The sequence below is a fragment of the Vigna unguiculata genome, chromosome 2 (assembly GCF_004118075.2).
Source record: "Vigna unguiculata cultivar IT97K-499-35 chromosome 2, ASM411807v1, whole genome shotgun sequence".
In the NCBI taxonomy this organism is placed as follows: Eukaryota; Viridiplantae; Streptophyta; class Magnoliopsida; order Fabales; family Fabaceae; genus Vigna; species Vigna unguiculata.
Window position 1 is genome coordinate 13,788,929 of NC_040280.1, and position 13,713 is coordinate 13,802,641.

Sequence of the window (13,713 nt, forward strand, 5' to 3'; positions counted from 1 at the left end):
TGTATTGTTTTTATTATGCTATATTATATGTTATTTAATTATTTATAAGCTCACCCTTTTTGTTTGTACTTGGCGATGATCGTGTGATTCGTTACACGGGAGCAGATGATGTCACAAGTGATGTTGGTGATGCTTAGAGACGGAGAAGGCTAGCTTGGGGGCTCTTGATATAGGGATTTTACGATGTTATTTCATTATGTTTGATTTTAAGAACTTGTAAAAAGATTATTATTTAGTTATGTTTAAATTATGGCGCTTTGAAAACTAAATTGAATTTTTCCCGCATTTGGGAATAATATTATTTATGTTGATTGATTTTCCATATTTTAATATTTATTTAATTAAGTAATTTTCAGTAAGGATGTTACAAGGTGAGCTAACAATATAAAGTTATATATATAATTCAAATACATATGCATACACTCATCAAAGGAACTTTATCCTTTGATTCCATATCACATGGTCATCACCATGTTATCCATGTTTTACATCTTTAGATGATAACCTCAAGATACCCTTTGTTGCCACCACCTGCAAGCCACAACTTGTAGAACACGTGCGTGGAAACATGCTACAGACCACACTTTGTAATGTCAGGTGGAATTCCTGATACAAACTATAGTTCATCTTCTCGACACAAGATTAGCAAATGACTGGCCATAACCTGTGATTGATCAATCGAGTGGAGACCCTTCGTACAAGCCACAACTCGCACACTCACACCGGTAACACTTGCCAATCCAAGCCATAACTCAAGGAATGCTTGTGTTCATCCGTCATCCCGAGCCACAACGCAAGAGATGTCATTTTAAGCCACAACTCAAGGAATGCTAGTGTTTACCCTCTATCTTGAGCCACGACTCAAGGGATACCATTCTGAGCCACAACTCAAGGTACGCTTCAACAAGTCCATCATCAAGGTATCACCCAAAGCCTTGTAGACCATGCACATCCAATTCATACAAATATTATGCCCCTGCATTATTACTTGGCGTCGCTCTAGAGCCGCCAAGCAAAATTCAGTTGCAGACCGCCTGGCGAAAGCATCAAGCCGCCAAGCGCCACACGTTGTAGTGCCCACTGCCTTCCAATTGTCGCCAGGCGTTGATCGCTCCAGAACCCTCCTGCTTTGTAGCTAGGGGCTACACTAGTACAACGAGTTTATTGGTTTCAGTCCCTACAGAACGCTTGCACCCATTGCTCCATTATTGCAATCGCGTCTTAATCTCTAAGTTAGTAGATACTACCATATACTATGGTCCATACTTCAAAATCTATAACCCCATTGCCTAAATAGTGACAATACGCTCATAATTTTTCCATTAGGAACTGATGTCACACTTTAACCTTTTCACAAGTAAAACCCAATCATAAGAACACCCTCATCCATTAATAACGTATATCTTAAGAACAATTTCCATCTCATTACCAGAATTACAATAATTACCCATTATGAACCAACCTACTACATTTCTAGCCTAACCATCCATACTTAACAGAAAATCCAACCACTCATTTCATAAGGTACCCAAATAAAGAATATTCAATTCTTATATCCCAACTACAATTAAATTGTGTACCATATTGGTATGTCAACCCCTAATACAATATTTCTCACATCATAATTCTCCTCATTCAAAATTCCTTTTAAAATCATAACTTATGTATAATTTATGTATTTTCCTTCCACTCAACCTTGGTCCAATGGCCCATAATTCACCATCATAAAAAAATTAACCCCAAAGAGACCCATACCCTTCTTTTTCCTCCCAACCACATAGAGTTATCTTCCACTGCCCTGGTGCCTGGAGGCACATAGCCAGCCTGCCACCAGGCGATGCATCCAATTCTGAAAACCCAGAAACTCTCCTTGCACCTACGAGAATCCTATTTTTTCCAACCTCCAATTTCCCTACCTATCTACTATATTCCACACCCAATTACATCACCCACTGCCTACATAACTAGTTTAGCATACCTCAATTAAATTCTCGTCATAATTCATACTTAAATTGTTCCTTAAACCCAAAATCTCAATTATTCAAACCCTAGCATGCATACATATCGATTTCATCCAATTAATCCCAAATCCCCTTACAATTCACCAATCATTAGCAATCAAAATTCCATCCTCTAGTAATAATCATTTTTCTTCCATTAGAATCAGCCTAGAACTCCCAAGAACACCAAATCGTGCCAAACTGGCTCACGTCGCCTGGCATGTGTTCATTACCGCTAAGCGGTTCATCCAAAAATCCAAAATTTGGGTTAAATAGTTTGTGTTGCCTAGCGGCCATTCATGCCGCAAGGCGGTTTTTGGCAGAAACTAGAAATCCATAAAATAGGCAAAAAATATATGAGTCGCTCGGTGGCTTTGAAGGCCCATCAAGCGGTTTCTGGAAATTTTCTAGAAATCCAGGAACTCAAGATTTTTGCAGAGAGAAATAATACACAATTTATTTCATACAACATACAATTAACCAATCACATCAAAATTACGAGTTCAGCACCCCTAACCTGGTTCTCCTTGCTCAACTTGCTAATTTGAAGTTTCCTTTTGATCAACTATGACCTCCCTTGTTACCTTTCAGCAACAATCCTCAATCCTGTCTGAAGTGTAGTCCTTATGCTCTCAAAATGCTTCCCAGATGTTTTCCTAAGTTGCCCTATGCTTTTCTCTCTAATTTTTCTCCTTTTTCACTTCTCTAACTCAATTTTATTAAACTTAATTACCATAAAACGAAATTATGATTAGGAGGGTTTAATGATTAACAATTGTCATTAACAAGGTGTTTCTTCAGCCCTCTCAATTGCTGACAGGTAGGTTTCTGACCCTTCCCATCCATGCCAAAAATAATTTTAGCAAAAAGGAAGCTTAATTCATGTTTACCAAGATTCAAACACAAAACCATGTCAATGTCCAATCAATGCACAATCATTCAACCAATTCATGTTTCGTGATAATTCCTATAAATCTAGGATTATATTATCACTCCTCATGATCAAGCATATTATAAAAAATAATAAACAATTAAAATAACACACAATTGGCACACATAGGACTCAAACCCAAGTTCTTTCAAGGACAACCAAGTATTCTCAACCATTTAAGCTAGTATTACTCCACATCATAAAGGCTAGCACTAAATTTCATAAAGGTTCCCACTACACGTACTTATTAAATAATTATTTATTTAATTATTTAAATTTTTCGGGTCTTACATTTAGAAGTAGAATTTGGTATAGATTTAGGACTCTTTAGAAGTGGTTTGGCATGACTAACATTGTCTTCTTAGATTTTTGAGTGAAATGAATAAGGAAGACCTAGAAATCCATCTCAGAGTTCAGAGAAGTCACAAAGAGAAAGTTGATCTAATAAATTTGCTCAAATTTCACAAAGTTGAATTTTTGGAGCAAATGTTGACCAAAGTTCGACCCACAGTTAAATTTTTGCATTTCAATTCCAAATGAGTGGGCAATGTAAGACCCGCGAAATTTAATTAATTAATTAAATAATTAATTAATAAATGCGGGTAGGAAGAACATTTATGGTATTTAATTCTAATTTATATGATGTGGAAAAGTACTAGCTTAAGTGGTTAAGAGTACTTTAATTGTGTGAGAGGACTTGGGTTCAAGTCCTATGTATGCCAATTGTGTGTATTTATTTGTTATTGTTTTAAATATATGTTAATCATGGAGTGGAATAATATAATACTTGAATTATATTAATTAACAAGAAACATGAATTGACTTGGTGGTTTAGCATTGATTTGGCATTTGGCAATGGTGTGGGTTCAAACCTTGGAGAATTCGAATTAAACTTTATTTTTGCCAAACTTAGTTTTGGCTTGAATGTGAAGAGTTGAAGGAAAACCTAGATGCATGAGCAGCCAAGGTTGGCTGAAAAACGGACCATAAAGGAGTAATGAATGATAATAAACATTACCATTAAAACTTAAATTCGTTTTTGGTAATTACCTAGTCTTAAGGCACCTTTAAAAGGAAAAAATTAGGTTAGGAGAAGGGTTTTGCAAGGCTGAAATTGCACTCAGAAAATAGGGCACGAATTTTGTTAGAGTGGTGAGGTTTGAACAAGGTTTTTGGAGCCAAATTGAGAAGAACCAAGGGGAGTCCTTAGTGATCAAGGGAGAATTCTCCCCGTGTCAAAGCTTAAGCTAAGGAAACCAGGTTAGGGGAGCTTTTACGCGTTAACTTTATTTTTAATTTGAATGGCATGCTAAATAGGGTAATTCATGCGTTGATTAATTTAATTCTGATTGGTATGCTGAATTGGGTATGATTATGTAGGATTTGTATATTCCATTTTTTAAAGTTTGTGATTCTGGGAAATTTCCATAATTAGTCTGGTTGGTGGTTAACTGCCGCCAGACTATCTTTTCCTTGTTAGGCCAATTAGGGTTCCTACAGAGGAACCACTTGCCAAAAATAGTGACACATAGTCTATTTGACCAATTGTGACCAAGCCTTGCCCAGAGTTGACTGGTTGACCATTCTTGACTTTTTGATAGCCCATTGAGAGACTGCCACGTGTCAGGGAAGTTTCTCTCCCCATTAGGGTTTGGCTGCCGTGAGTGGTTCAAGCGAGATTATGGTGGTTATCGCGGTGGCTGCCATGGAAGCGATGTCGTCGACGACGGTGCAGAAGTGAACGGGGTCGACGCAGTTCTGACGTGAGCGTGATGAGGGCGCAAGCGTGAACTCGTGGTGGCTTCCATGGCGAACTCGTAGTGGTTTCCATAGCTTCGATGGTGGCGCGAGAACGACACAGCGGAGCTCACGTTGGCTGCTGCAGGACTCGCTAGTGTCGCAGCAATGGTGGTTGTCGGCGACGTGAATGAAGGAGCACGCTGTTCTTACATGAGGAAGCATGAAGGACCTCGAGTATGGTGGAGCGATAGTGGCGCGATGGTGGCACGATGGTGGCCGAGAGTTGCAGAAGATGGAGGTGTGATGGAGACATGAGGAAGATGACACTGCGGCTGGAGTCATGGCAGCGCAGGAATGGCATGTTCGAGATGTTGGAGCGCGACGGTGGTGGCGTTCCGGCGCGAGCACGACGTAGTGGCAGCAGTCCGGCGGGAGCGCAACGATTGGCTGCATTCCGGTGTGAGCTGCGGTGGTCAGACGAGGTCGTGGCACAACGGAATGGATTGGTGCGGAAGAGAGAGAAGAAGGAGATTAGGGTTAGGGTTTTGGTTGTGTGAAGGAGAGAGAGAGTGATGAGGTGGCATGTTTTGATTGGTGATTTGAGTTCGTGGAGGATTGATGATGTGGCAAACTGCGAGTGGCTATTTTATTAAGTGAAGGATTGCCACGTGGCGAAATCTGATGGATTAGATCTTAAGTGACATTAGGGGTGCAGCTTGGTAAAAAGGAGGGGTGCAGTGCAGAAATTTAAAGTTAAATTACAGAATGGGGTGTAAACTTGAAAACAGGGGGTGCAGCTTGTTGGGTTTTTAATAAACTTAAATGTATTAACCACTATAGGTAACTAGCCGTTGTAAGAAACTAGCCATTGTGAGTGGTTAATGCACTAGCCGTTGGAGTCTAGGTAGTTAATGAGTTAGCCGTTTATAGCCGTTTATAGTCGTTTATAGCCGTTGAGAGTACAATGGTGAGGAAATGTGGGTCTATAAATATAATGTATTGTAAGAACAAATATAACACAAGAGGTGAATAAAGTTTGTTCACAAGATTATAGAGTTGTTGTCTAACAAAGTGCTAACAAAGTGGTATCAGAGCCAGTTAGCTTGAGTGTTTGAGTGGAAAAGAGAGAGAGCTTGAGAGCTTGAGTGCTTGAAAAAAGAGAGCTAAGTGTTTGAGAAAAAAAGAAAGTGAGATGGCCAGTCTTACAAATAGTATTTCTCTACCCAAGTTGACAAAAGCTGTCAACTATGACAATTGGAGTCTCAAAATGAAGGCCCTTCTTGGATCCCAAGAAAATTGGGAGGTGGTTGAAGATGGTTTCGATGAACCAGCCAACACCACAGGTTGGTCAAATGCCCAGTTGAAAGTGCTGAAAGACGCACGTGTGAAGGACAAGGCAGCTTTGTACATCCTGTACCAAGCTGTGGACGAGTCTGGCTTTGAGAAGATTGCAAGTGCCAAATCTTCAAAAGAAGCGTGGGATATTTTGGAGAAGGCGTATAAGGGAGATGACCGAGTGAAGCAGGTGCGACTTCAAACACTTAGAGGCGAACTAGAGAGCATGAGGATGAAAGAGACCGAAGGAGTAGCCGAGTATATTACTCGGGTTGAAACTGTGGCGAATCAACTTAGTAGAAATGGAGAGACGTTACCCGCTAGCCGAGTTGTGGAGAAGATCTTGAGGTCATTGACAAACGACTTCGAGAATGTGGTATGTGCGATTGAAGAGTCCAAGGACTTGTCAATGCTCACGGTTGAAGAGCTTGCCGGGTCCCTTGAGGCGCATGAGTAGTGGAAGAAGAAGAAGCAGTGGGAGCCACTTGATCAATTACTCCAAACAAAGATGTCAATTAAAGATGACAAAGTTTAGAACACTCAAGGTAGAGGACGATATCGAGAAGGTATAAGAAGCGGTCCTGGTGGTAGAAGCCGAGGACAAGAAGAGAAAGAACAATCCGGTCAACAAAATTGGCACGGAAGAGGACGCGGTCCATGGAGAGGAGGTCAATCAAGCAACTCAAATGTTGAGTGCTTCAAGTGTGGCAAGTATGGTCACTATGCAAAGGAGTGCTACTCGGGCAAGTGTTTCAGTTGTGGTAAGTCTGGACATTTTGCCAAAGATTGTAGATCTGAAAGTAGAAAGGAAGATATGATCAACCTCACAAAAGATGTTGAAGAAGAAGTGACATTGTTGATGATGGCACGTAGCTCGGGAGCTGAGCATAAGCAAGTGGTGAACTCGGCAAGAAGACCGAGTAGCATGGAGAATTCAACAAGAAGGCTAAGTATAGTTGATAACTCGACAAGACAGTCGAGTAGCGTGGATAGGTCAACAAGACAACCGAGTAGGTTGCACAGGCTGGTGAGCCATGTAGATAGCCCGGACAGGGTGGTGGAGCGTGTAGATACCCCAGACAACATGGTGGACTATGAGGCCAACTCAGTTAACTTGGTGGAATGCCTACAAAGCTCGGATAAGTTGGTGGAGCAAGTGGATTACTCAGATAGCTCGGTGGAGCATGTGAAAAGCTTGAATATCTCAGAATTTGAAGAAAAGCTTCTAATCCAAAGGTTAGAGATTGCAAAAGGAGACTTGCAACAGAGTATTGAAAAGGAGGTTAGAGACAATTTAATTCTACAAGAAAGCGTAGAGAGAAGGAAACAGGCTTTGCAAAAGCGGCACTTGGAATTTGAAGAAGATGTTTCAAGTTTGCAAGAACATTTACTAGTTGAGAAGGATCTGAGAGCTGCACTCGAAGTGCAAGATGAGAAGCGGCGACTTGAAATGGATGAGGAGATTGAGCACAACAATACGTGGGTGTAGTCTAACCTTTCAAAAGGAAGTCAACCTATAGATAAGAACTCAGTTAACGACAAATCGACAAAGAACCCAATGAGTAACAAGTCGGTCAAAGAGAAGAATAAGTTTGCCAGTAAGGATGCAAAAACTGAGAGCAGATAACAAGTTAGCCACAGGGAAAGCGAATTACAAGTCGACCATAGATAAAGTGGAAGGGAAGTCAGTCATGAAGAAAGCGAAGAACTTAACTATTCATGAAAGGGACAAACATAATGTGGGAAGAGTTATTGCACGTTGGAAGCCGTGATGAAGAATAAAGGAACAAAGATGGAGAATAAAAGAAGCATTTAAGTTTAAGGGGGAGTTTTGTTGGGTTTTTAATAAACTTAAATGTATTAACCACTATAGGTAACTAGCCATTGTAAGAAACTAGCCGTTGTGAGTGGTTAATGCACTAGCCGTTGGAGTCTAGGTAGTTAATGAGTTAGCCGTTTATAGCCGTTTATAGCTGTTTATAGCCGTTGAGAGTACAATGGTGAGGAAATGTGGGTCTATAAATATAATGTATTGTAAGAACAAATATAACACAAGAGGTGAATAAAGTTTGTTCACAAGATTATAGAGTTGTTGTCTAACAAAGTGCTAACACAACTAGCTCCAGAAATGTTTTATTTTAGAAATAGATTTTCCAATTGGAAAAAGGGGTGTAAACATGAGGATTGGGGGTGCATTTAGTACCTGAACTATTTCTCTCCAAAATTCCTATTTTGGGACTTAATTTATGAATTAAAATATTCATTATTTACACCCTTGAGGACCTAAATTAAATTACACTTGCATTATTAAACTCAAGAATATTTAATAATAAATTTGATGCAACTAATATAAAATTTGTAAGCGCAAAAATAATATTAAATTCCCCAAAAGTTAATTATTGAATGTGAGCCAAGGTTTGACTCATCATACCTTCCAGGCGGTTTGGAAGCGGCAGTGCCTGGCGGTACGTATCTCCCGCCAGACGTTTTTTTTACTGCAACAGTAATGGTGTTGTTGATTCTATAGGCGTGATCTATGATGCTTTTGGTGATGCTCAAAGGTGGGATTGCTGGTGGTCCTTGAGTTGTGGCTCGAAACGTATTCCTTGAGTTGTGGCTCGGGATAGGGGTTAAGCACGTGGTATTCCTTGAGTTGTGGCTCGGGATGGCGGATGAACACGAGGAACCCTAGAGTTGTGGCTCAGGTTGGTGAGTGTTGTCGGTGTGAGTGTGCTAGTTGTGGCCAGTACGGATGAGTCCAGATAGATTGCCCTCCTCAGTAGTTGGCTGACGAGTTTGGTAGTCTTGGGACGTTGCGAACTATGTTCGCATTTGGGAACTCCACCTGGCGTTATAGTGTATGATCCGTAGCAATGGTACCCGCACGTGCTCTATCGGTTGTAGCCGATAGGTATGGCAGCAAGTCACCTCGAAGTAATCACTAGAAGATGTAAAACACGAATAACCTGGTTGTGGCCAAGTGGTATGAATTAAAAGGGATGGAATTCATTTGGGATGGATGTGTTGCTTATATATAAATGTGTTATATATGTGTGTGCCATTTTATATGTTGTATCTGTTAAGCTCACCCTATCTGCTTGTGATTGACGATGATCGTGTACGCGGTACACGTGAGCAGATAATGTTGATGCAGGTGGTTGTGGTGGAGCTTAGCTGGGGATAGAGGATAGCTCGGGAATCTTTTATTTTATTTTTTTATGGTTTTGAGATAAGTTGTAAACCCATACGGGTGTTTGCTTAATAACATTCTGGTTTTGAGAATTTATGGATTTGAGTACTCCTTGTTTATTTAATAAAAATTAAATTTCCCACGTTTTGGGAAATGAAGTATTATTAAATGTGACATGTTTATTTATTTTTCTTTATTTTATTAAAATCCATAATATCCTAACGGGATGTTACAAGCAACCTTTGGGAAAGCTTTAGGGCATTGAAATACACTTGTTTTGACTCTGAGATGGTTGAAATATTGTCCAATTAGGCATAACACTCTTAAATCTCACTTTTACATTGTAGGCATAGTGAAATTTGGTTTTGTGAATGCTAACTTGTTCTTTTAGTGGAAGTACAGCCAGAGGGTTAGATTGGAGCTGCTGGATTGGAATTGAGTGCGAGAAGATGTTGCTTTGTGATGTGGAGCTAATGTCATGCAAGACTAAGTTGAAGAAAAGCTTGTGAATGAGGAGTTTGGAGTTTTATGAGCCAGTTGGACATACTCACTTACTGCAGCGGGTCATAAACGTGGAAGCACCACTAAACATGAACAATTGACCTAGAGTAGGCTAGCACAACTGCTGGGAAACTTGCCACCCAAGTTCCAAGTAGAAATTGCAAAGTAGATAGGCACATTTTATGGTAGTTGGTAGTTAATGAAACCTGTACAACTAGTAACAGGTGTTGGTTCGGTTAACTTTGGCGCCAATTCACATTCGAAAGACACACACCAGAATTCACACACCATTCACCATCATTCCTCTCCTCCATCACAATACCAATTCCTATTCTCCACCACACCACACGTTGCTGCTCTGGGACACTTCTCTGCATCATTTTTTTGCACTTTTCTACCACAATTCTTTATTGTTTTGAGTTGTATTGTAAGTCATACCTTCATTATATTAATTCCAGTTGTTGTAAACATCTTTTAAGCTATGATTTTCTTGTTTTCTGTTTGTTTCTATCAATTAATGACCATGATTTCCATCATTCATGGTTGAAGTGAGTTGATGATACAACTTGGAGTGATTAAGTGATGTTGATCTACAACAACACTGGTTTCAACTTGGAAACGAGTTAAATTTGTAGAGGATGCACAATAATCCTACTTAGATATCCAAGGTTGTTTGACTAAGATCAACCATAAATAAATCACTGAATTGAATCATGATTCTCATTTCTGCTACGTTCAACCATTGTTCCACTCACTTGTGATTTTCGTTTTCGATTAATTTGCGTTTCTTGTGTTCGATTCTAATTTGCATCTTCATCGTGAGCTCACATGCATGGTTTCTGCACCATTTCCGCATCCAATTCATCGTTCATTATATTCAATTTTACAATTGTTCATAAGTTCGTTAAAACCATTAATTAGGGTTCATCATTTAGGATCTCGAGTTTTACTTATCATTTTTTAGTGATTCTTGTTCCTGTGTTCAATAGAGATCATACCTAAATATTTTGCATCATTACATTTTTTATTCATGCAATAGATTTTGAGTTCGAACACTACCATGTATCTACACACATGAGGTGCTCTCAGGATTTTTCCAGACTTTCATTTTTTGCATATTTGCATTCTCGACTTGTTTTGTTGATCCAATTAGGTTTCATTAGGTATCGTAAGTGTTCTGTAATCTTAATTCGATTTTTGGATCATGACATTGCATATTCACACATCTATGGCCTTGGTTAGTCTTAGCATTTTGTCAAACATCTTAGATGCATCAGATTGCATTTAGGCAATTCATCAAATAATCTGCATTTTTGCATGTGCATAGTCTTTTAAGGTTGTCTTAGTTTTAATTCAAAAATATTTTGATAGATTTCCTCTTTTCCACAAGATAAGTTTACTAAGTCAATCATTATCATTTGCATATCCTTCAAATTGATCCTTGGTTGATCATTATGCTATATTAGTTAGTATTACTAGAAAATCAAGTTTGATTGAATCTCTAGGTGACAAAAGTTTTATCAAACTTGGTTGGGCCTCTTCACTAGAATCACTTCCAATTTGGTATGATGGAGCTTGAGACATGCTTAGGGTTTTCAAAAATATGAAATGCACAAACAAACTTGTATTTCAAAAAGAAATTCCTTAAGAGAGTTAAAGAGGAAAAAGGATCGTAAGTTCACTTCCTAGAAAAGCATGTGAATCACAAAGGATTACTTAATAATCAAGCCTTTCCTAACCCAAGTTACATCAAGACCTCTTGCATCAAACTTTTAAAATGGAATTAGGTTTGGTACACAAGTGAACACATACTAAACTATAAGCAAAAAGAAAGCAAATAAAGAAAGCAAGCTAATTTAACTATACAACTTAATGGTAAAGTTAGAAGGCACTTAGAACCTTCAAGCCTTTACCAACTAAAAATGATTTTAAATATGGTTTATAGGTTCAAGTTAGGAGATGGGATTGAGAACCAAAGACTCTCCCAAGACACCTAACATGTCCATGAGGTAAAAACAAGGCAATTTTACAACTCAAAAATTGTAATACAATTAAATGGTGCTTGTTCCTTTCCAAGATGTTTCACTCCTCCTCTTTGTATCTCCTCCTCAAGGTTTCTAGGTCCAGATAGGTCTCCACTCCCTCAAGATGCTATCTCAAGGGTCAATTTTCCTCCAAAGAGAACTTCTACAATAAAATCAAGCCAAAACCGAGAAGAAACCCAAGGAAAAAGCAAACAAAGGTAATGAAAACAAGGATTCACAAAAGGAGTTTACACTTGGACAAAATCACGATCATCAAGGAAAGACAAGCAAGAAAAAAAAGCTAAGAACAAAGGTTAAGTGCTCAAAAGGAAGGCACTAGAATGGGTGCAAAAAATAAAAAATAACTAGAGTATAAAAGAGTGTTTCTTGTCTACACAAGCAATGAGCTAATGGTGCACTATGGACACTCTTTTAGCCTCAAATCCAAGACATGTAGCTATTGTTTAGACCAATAATCAATACAAAAATAGTGAGCAAAACTACATCAAAAGTTCACACAAAGCAAGCTAGTGGTAGTGTTCATAAGCACATGATTTTCAACATTTTTCTTGGCTCTTTTGGTATTCTAGACACCATGGATGGATTTAAAATAAAAGTGACCTAACAATACAAGATATAATCAAATGGTAAAATGAAGAATTACTCAAGAAAATAAAAATCACAAACACTTTTAGATATGGAAAGCTAATGGTAAAAATTGAATGGTTCAAAGGAAAGAACAAAAACTAGAACCATGAAAAAGCACAAAAGTAACGTGAAAATGGAGACAATAAAAAACAACTCATGGACAACAAATAAAAGCAATAAGATAGGTAAAGACCAAGAAACTTAACTCTTGTAAGACCACATCTTTGATACCAAATGATAAACTCCTTCTCAAGCTAAGTTAGGCCCAAGCATGAAGATGAGGGAGGCTATGAAGTGATTATTGGCAGAAGCAATGGGGGATGGACATCGAAGCTAGCTGGAAGGACACTAAAGTTGTCTCAGTTTAGTGGTTTGGATGGTGTGGTAGTGGTGTTTGATGGTTCTCTTGAGAGCTTTGGCCAATTCTAAAAAAGGTGCCTAGAGGAGACCACACGGGATGCTCTAACCTTGACTAATAAGACAAGTATGATGGCTCAAAATAATTTGGCAGCATAACATTACATATGTTGAATTGAAAATACATGGGGGAGACATATCTATTAATAGAAGAATGTGTCTCCGAAATTTCTAGACACAAACCCCTAAAAATCCCTTCTTGGCCACCAAAGGTATAGCGGTACAAGTCTAGACATCATCTCCATTGAGAGGAGGACATATGGCCACTAACTTGTAGAAAAGCTCTCCAGTCCTAAAATGTCATGTGGTCACTAATTTGCAAAAGGTTTTCCCACTAGAAATATGACACATGGCCACTACCTATTAAAAATACTCTCCATTATGGGCATGCCACATGGCCATAACTCCCCATGTGGGACTTCCTCCACCTAGGCAACCAAGCTATGTTAAAAACCTTAACTTCTCGTGGTTAACTAATTTAGGCGCAAATTACTTGGGTCAACTATAAACGTTGACTTTTGTTGTCCCAAGTTGACCAAAAACCCTATATTATTTGGCCTATGATACAAGGCCTAAAAAGAAAATCTTACAATACTTGACCCTTAATAAAAAGTCTAAAATATTTCTACACTACTAAAGATGCTCCAAAATGGCCTAACAGAAAGAGTTTTGATTCATCTTGCATAGATGACTCTAGCTCTTCTTGAATATGCTTAGTCATGGCCAAGGGTATGTCATGAATAACTTACAATCAAATTTAGAAAGAGAGTGTGTGGAAACTTACCGGTACTTAAACTTAGGCAGACATCTAATGAAGGCTTTGAACTCATTGAACCCTTTGGTGGGAAGCAAAGGGGACTTGGATCTATAGGATTGGAGAATCTATCAGTTTCACAAAAAAAGAAACCATATTTTGAAATTTGGAGC